The following is a 7,568-nucleotide window of genomic DNA, read 5'->3' as shown; positions in this document are numbered from 1 at the left end:
TCTTATTCACCCATATATCCAGTCTAATTATCTATATGAAATATCAATGCATTAACTAGTTATCTTTATCTTGCATATATTGATTTATATATTTAAAATAAATAACTCATTATGACACTGATGTGACTTGTGTGATGGAGAGATTATAACCATGTAATAAAAAGGAGATACTCACCTTAAGAGACACGCTCCTACACACATACACACACACACACAAAACAAAGAAACAAACACATCAATTCTCTTATTTGTTCAAATTTATTAGATATTCTGTTATGTTCCATTGTCTAGACCTTCAGTCACAGCCTGAAAGCTGTGAAAAGAGAAAAACAAAACAAAAAAAGGAACTAATTGTATTACATTCAGTACTAATTCCCCTGAATTTTGCCTTATCAGAAAAAGAGAAACTTGAATACATTGTGAATCTTTGTCTTTCAAAAACCAACAAAACATAAAAGAAACAAAAGAAAAAACAAAACAGTAGATTTCGCAAGTGCTTATTCATGATTACAATAAAGAAAAAAAACAAAACAAAAACAGTATTTTGGACTCCATCTGTTCCCTAGGCGTCTATCCCTCCCCTCACAGTCATACCCTGGCTGGCATCACTGGCAATGCTACAAAAACTGTACATCACGCAGCCTATTCTAGTCTAAAAACAGGGGCGACTCCCCGTCAGCGTCAAACTCAGTCAGGCTTTTCACTCCTCAGCGGTTAAAACGAGGTCAAGCTGAATCCAGTTTGATTTTGAGGAGAAGCCGCCCCCCTCCTTTTTTTTTTTATTAAAAGAAAAGAAAAAGAAAGAAAAAAAGAAAGAGGATTTCCCTTCTTGTCTGATGCAGTTCAAGCAAGAGCTTCTTAAAAAAAACAAAAAAAGCACCGATGCACTGATCAAACAAACCGAGACACACAAACACACAGAAAGAAAAAAAAAAAAAAGCAAGGAAAGATTTTTAAAGACTAAAAAAAAAAAGAAGTGTGTTGAGCATGCAGATCCAAATCTCTATTAAAAGAGTTGTTTCTGTAAATGTTGTTTGTCCTCATGTGTCGATGATATCATGGAGTTTCATATCATGCTTGTTACAGGTGGTAAAAACACGACGTTGCAGTTCGGAAACATTAGACACGTCCAATCTCCTCGTTCACTGTAAGCTGTACATTTGTAAAAAGCACAGATGAGGTACAGTTTTTTTGTTTAAAAATCGTGGTATGAGCGACGTGGACAGTTTGCTTCTTTTTTTTTTTTTTTTTTTTTACAGCACACTGTCCACACAGCTGACATTACCTGCTCGGAAAAAATATTACATCTTACCTAAAGTTACTTCTTTTTTATTTTTTAGCAGTAGAGTATCGAATGATAGCGCTTGGTAGCTGTGTATATCCCATTCAAGTCCGTTTTCTTTTTTTAATATGTACAGTTTGTCCATTTCTATAATGGGTCTATTTATAAAGTACACTTCTGACTCTCTTTTTAAAACCTGTCAACACACACACACAAACACACACGCACACACACAGATAGATAGGTTACAACAAAAACCTAAAGTTCGGAGACGTTCGCTCTCATACCTGATCGGAAATACACTGACACGTTCATCACAACTGCGCGCTAAGCTAAGTCATGATCATATAAAACATCAAAAAATATTTTTGCGCTAAAGCCCGACGGGATCTGCATTAAGCTCAAACAAAGAAAAAAAAAAAAAGCAAAAAGACGGCTAAAAACTGAGCTCTTCTTGCTGTGATAAAACGGCTGCGACCTCAAGTCCGAACAGCCCAAAAATTAACAAAAAAAAGTAAAGATGCCTCCTTTTTTCTAAATCAAGGCTCGCACTATATCACCCAACTCTAATCTAAAAAGGGTCAGATTTATTGTAAGTAAAAAGGGTCGGATTTATTGTAAGTAATAATCTCAAAGACTATCTTAAGTAAATGTCTGTGAGTCACTATCTAAATCGCTCCAGTGCTTCTTTCATTAGCAGTATTACAAACAGGATGTTGTTGGTGATATTCCCGGGAAAGAAAAATCACAAGCAACGTAGTTAGCGACGTGTTTTCCATCTCCGACAGCAGTATTTTACCAGATAACGGAACAGACTCACTCTTCAACCTTGTTGCCAACTGTTTGAAATCACACAGGAGACACTCTTTGGATCTCTAGTAAGCGAAATCCAAAAAAACTCCCAAACAACACCTGTAATTACAGCTTATCACCACAGGAGGCGCCAAAGACAACGACACAGATCTTTGAGATTGTTACTTTAAAAAAAGATATACTATGCAGGATTTGTCAGTTAGTATTTTGTAAACAATACAGCCTTCAAAAGTTGGACCCTCCTCCGCGGGTTAGTGAGCGAGTAAGCAAGAAGAGCGGGAGAGCGGCGGTGGTCGAGCGAGCGAAGAGAGTGAATGAAGAGAGCGAGCGACGCTAGCGAGAACAAAAGCCGCGAACCAGATAAATAAAAACGTTATTTTCTGATTGTTTTACAGCAGTTTGCGTTCTTAAAAAGAAAAAAAAAGCACAAATAAATAACGCCAACACCAATGCAGAGCTTCACTACGCTACGAGTCCTGACCTCAAACCCTGCACGCTGTTATTATTAACTGGAGGCTACAAACTCACCGCCCCAAAAAAGGCTGACACCCAGAAACGTCCCTAATACAGTAAGATATTAAGAAGATACAGAAAGATAGCAGAGCCTCTTAAGATAAATACACTGCCTCACTTCTAGTGGGTCGTAAGTGTTGACTGAGAGTGATTACTGTTGTACGAGTTTATACATTGTTGAAAAATGGAAAATCCCGCATAGCATAACTTTAATCTTTGCCAAAAGCGATTTCACCCTTGAGCTAGAATTCGTCAAGATACATTTCAGACTGACCACATACTTTCTTACAGTTTAGGTAAATGGATTTAAAAAAGAAAAGAAAATCACTATACATGGTGAAAATAAAAATTAAAAACTATAAACCCAGCCCACAAACTTCTCAGATCTGCCTGGACCCATTCGCTGTCAGTTCAGAGAGGAAACGGTAGTTCAACACAGATATTTATATATATATATAAAAAAAACCAAACTACCTCAATTCATGCACACAGCGACGCACAGACTTTCATCCTCATTTGTTTTAGTTTTAGACAAAATCTTTATGGAGGCTGCGGGGAAGCTTCCAGTTAAAGCTCTAAAAGCCAAGGAGGAAGGACATGCAGTGACAGCATGAGGCGAGTTCATCTAACCGGCTGCTCGTGGAGCCTCGATATTAATAAGCTGAACGTTATCCATCTCAGTCCAAAGAGTGACAGTCCTTGAAGGGAGTTGATAACACAAACAAGCGCACACACACACACACACACACACACACACACACACACACACACACACACACACACACACACACACACACACACACACACACACACACACACACACACACACACACACACACACACACACACACACACGACTCTCCTGGAGGATGCCGACCCTCTCTCTCGCGCTTTCTCTCTAAAATCAACATAAACGATCCACTTGAGCGAAGCTGCATTGCAGCAACTATACACATGCAATGACAGTTTAGTGAGGAGTTGCTGTTGTCCACATGCACTTGTGACGGAAGGAGGAAGGAGGAGGAAAAGGAGGAGGAGGATGGCCGGTGTGCATGTTTGTTGGAAATGTGGGACGTGTGTGTATGTGTGGTTTTGGGAAAGCAAAGAATTATCTATCATGCTTGAGCTTTATATTCATTTTGAACCATATAACAGGCATGGATTAGCCTCAAAACTATAAAAAAAAAAAAAAAAAAAAAAAAAAAAAAAAGAAAAGAACAAAAAACATCATCCTGACTAAATGCCAGACAGAGGGGGACAGTGAGACAAGGGGGAGATCTAGACTAATTTCTTTACCAGGACAATAATAAAGACAATACTGAGGGGAGAGACAAGGATTAAAGTAGAGACAGACAGTTATAATACAAGGGAAGGTAAAAGGGGAGAGGGGCGTAAATATTCCAATACCTGCTAAAGTCTTCTTATAACCAATTTTTTTTTTTTTTTTGGTGGGAACCTGTTTAAGCTAAAAAGAACATTCTAATTAATTTAAAAGGCTTGACTTTTCTGAGTCACGGTTTACACACCTGAATAAAAACAAAGCCCATTGTGATAATCAACTAACAATTACATATCAGGCAATTTATGTTCTGTGCAAAGAGTTTTTTTTTCTTTTTATATGTATGCAAAACCATGTATTGTTTGTTTGTTTGTATTTTTTTTCTGAGTGAACAGGAGGCTTGTGATTGGGGTAGAATCTGTACAGTACTGTTAACCAATCTTGTCAAACCCCCCAATGAATCATGTGAGACAGAAGAAGAGAAGAGGCGACGTCGGGGCCACTTCCTCATCGTGGTGGACGTGTCTCTGATGACATCATCATGACAGGGTTTGGTTGATTTGCCTCATTGCTCATGAGCAGCACTGGTGCCTCGAATCGGACCTGTTTTACGCAGCTGAGAGAGAGAGAGAGGAGGAGAAGAAGGAGAGAGTCAGGTTTAGTTTTCAGTTTGATAATATATAAAAGGATAGAAGAGTTCAAGGATGGGTCTTAAAGCAGCAGTCAGGTGTCTATATGAGCAGTGAAAGAGGTTTTCCTTTGCTGTAATCATTCCTCCTGTTCATACTGACTATTAAAAGATCTCCTTTAAATGTGCTTTCAATGTAAAGTGATGCATTTAAAAGTAGATGATCAGCTTCTATTGAGTTTCAGCAGTCTGAGTTAGTCATATCAAGTGATATCTGACACATTTACAGTCTTTTTAGCATCAGATTCCCTCTTAGTGTTTCCCTGTTGAGCTATGGTGGAAGTATAGTAACAAAAAGACTTTGGTACTAAAAACACTGTAATGTTGAAACAAATCTACTAGGGCTGAGCGATATGGACAAAATCAAATATCACAATTTTTTTTTGCCAAATACCTTGATTTTGAAACAATATTGTAGGGATGACTATCGGTGCTTTCACAAAATAATCACACAATGAGATTTTTGATAAATAATCATCAGTAATGTGGATATAATGACTAAGTAGATAAAAGACAGATAATAAAAGAGTGTTAAGCTCAGAAAGTTACATATTTACTGTAATGCAGCCTTTAAAAGCAGGAAAAGACACATTTCATATCACAATATTAAAAACCTAAGACGATATCTATAAAATATCACAATCTCAATATATCAATTTATTGCCCAGCCCTAATATCTACGTGATTTGACTCATTTGGACAGCTGAAGCTTCATATTAGCTTCAGATCACCTTTTAAATGCATTTATTTAGCACAGAAGGACTGTGGATTTAGTCCTCCATCACTTCAATTGTAAGTGCATTATGAAGGGATCTTCTAATGGTCAGTATGAACAGGAGGAATCATTACAGCAAGAAAAAACACCTTTAAAATGTTAATTTGAGCTCCTGACTGTTGTTTTAGGACACACTTTGAAACTTGTGTACTCATCCTTTAAGCATTGCACATGCAGGAAAATCTGTGTGCTTCAAAAAAACCAAAAACAAATCAAAAGGGAACAGATTAGGTGAGCAGCAGGGTGAGCTGTTATCAGGCAGAAGAACAAACTGAAAGCACAAAGTGATGTGTTTAGTGAGAAGCAGCTGTAAGAAAATGTTAAAAATCTTTGAGTGAGAAATGAAAAATGTGAGTTGAATCAACAGCAGGCAGGAAGGGGGAAATGACTCAGAACACAACCCTGTTCTTCAAGAGCTTCACAAGGCTAACATTATCTGATCAGCACTGAACATAAAGTACAGCTGAGACTGATGGAAATGTGGGTCATTAAACTAAGTATTAGACGAATTTAAGGTTTTGGCCTTATGATGGCACCAGATGAAAAGTTAAGAGTTATTACAGTTCATCCTTAAAGGGAACATGAACATCTGAATCAAACTTCATGGCAGTACATCCGATGGCTGTCGAGATGTTTCACTCAAAAACCACAAATGTCAACCTCATGGTGGCGCTAGAGGAAAAGTGAAAAGTCATTAGGATGCCTCCTTTAGGCAACATCAATACCATATCAGCACCAAATTGTATGCCTATCTATTAAATAGTTGTTGAAATATTCCAGTTTAAACTAACAGAAACATCCTAAAGCATAATTTCTTAACATGCTTTTGTTTGAGGTACTGTTAGCTGAGGGTTTCTGATTTATGGAGCTTTTTAGGGACCGAGCCGAAAGGCAAGAGGGCGAGGACTCCTCTGGAGTCCTCGCCCTCTTGCCCTATTGAATTTGTACCGTTTTTTTCCCCTATTATTATTATTCTTCTACCGCCTCTTTGCGCCTTAATTTGACCCCCTAAACCTGCTCCAAAACTCACCAAACTCGGAACACACATCAAGTCTGGCGAAAAATTCTATAAAATGGAAAAACAAACAACATCGAACTCTCTAGCGCCACCTAGAAACACTAAACGGCCACTACGCCTGATAGGAATGTCGTAGAAAGATCAAACCAAAACTTTTTTTGTCTTATCAAGACCTACAAATCACGCGCTGACACCCCTGACCTAAATCCAACAGGAAGTGCACAATTTGCTGTTACATGTGGGATTTTTGACGATTCTTGGCCTGCTACAAACGTTATCTTGTCCGAGGGCGTTCATCGTGGCGGCTTCAAACTTAAATAGCTGACTGAGCACACCCTGCTGCACAAACGTTCTGAACAACTTTTTCATTACTCGTCCGGTTTGGACTTTAGAAGCCCTCAAAGGTCAAGTGCCCAAAAACCCTCGCCAAAACGCTCCCATAGACGATGAATGGAAGGAGAGTCTAATGCCACTTTGACCCTAAATTTGACCACCTAAACATGCTCCAGGACAGACCAAATTCAACACGCACATCAGGCCTGTCCATAAATTTGATAAAATGGAAAAATTAACCCCAAAAGTGCCAAAATGGGCTCTCTAGCGCCACCTAGAAACAGTAAAACGGCTCTAGCACCACCTAGAAACAGTAAAACGGCCACTACGCCTGATAGGAATGGCGTAGAAAGATCAAACCAAAACTCAATTGTGTGTCTTATCAAGACCTACAAATCACGCGCTGACACCACTGACCTAAATCCAACAGGAAGTGTACAGTTTGCCGTTACATGTGGGATCTTCAACGATTTTTCAGCCACCTAGAAACAGTAAAATGGCCACTTCGCCTGATAGGAATGTCGTAGAAAGATCAAACCAAAACTCAATTGTTTGTCTTATCAAGACCTACAAATCACGCGCTGACACCCCTGACCTAAACCCAACAGGAAGTGCACAATTTGCCGTTACATGTGGGATTTTCGACGATTTTTCAGGCTTTTCAAAATATATATATTATTCCTGCATACTTTCAGTTACAGACTCCATTCAAACGTCAAAATGTAGCCACAAGTCTCATCTATAGATGTGTGTAATTTGGTCTGGCTAGGTTTTATACTTTTTGATCTGCAGCCCCACATGCGCACACTGTTCCTCTCCCATTCAATCAGTACTCTGCCTGCTGTCTGTGCATGCTCTGTCCTCATG

The 7,568-nt window shown here is 38.8% G+C and overlaps 1 protein-coding gene across 1 annotated transcript in view; it reads right to left on the bottom strand.

Annotated features, from left to right (window-relative positions):
• Positions 1-256: 256 nt before the first annotated feature.
• pitpnb (phosphatidylinositol transfer protein, beta) overlaps positions 257-7,568 on the bottom strand; it is a 33,276-nt gene continuing 25,964 nt past the window's right edge. The window contains exon 12 of the mRNA XM_062434996.1: positions 257-4,503. The gene's annotated coding sequence lies outside the window, so the exon portion shown is untranslated. The remainder of the gene's footprint in view (positions 4,504-7,568) is intronic.

The sequence above is a fragment of the Scomber scombrus genome, chromosome 15 (assembly GCF_963691925.1).
Source record: "Scomber scombrus chromosome 15, fScoSco1.1, whole genome shotgun sequence".
NCBI lineage: Eukaryota > Metazoa > Chordata > Actinopteri > Scombriformes > Scombridae > Scomber > Scomber scombrus.
The sequence above is the reverse complement of the archived record's forward strand: the minus strand, read 5'-3'. Positions and strand labels throughout refer to the sequence as shown.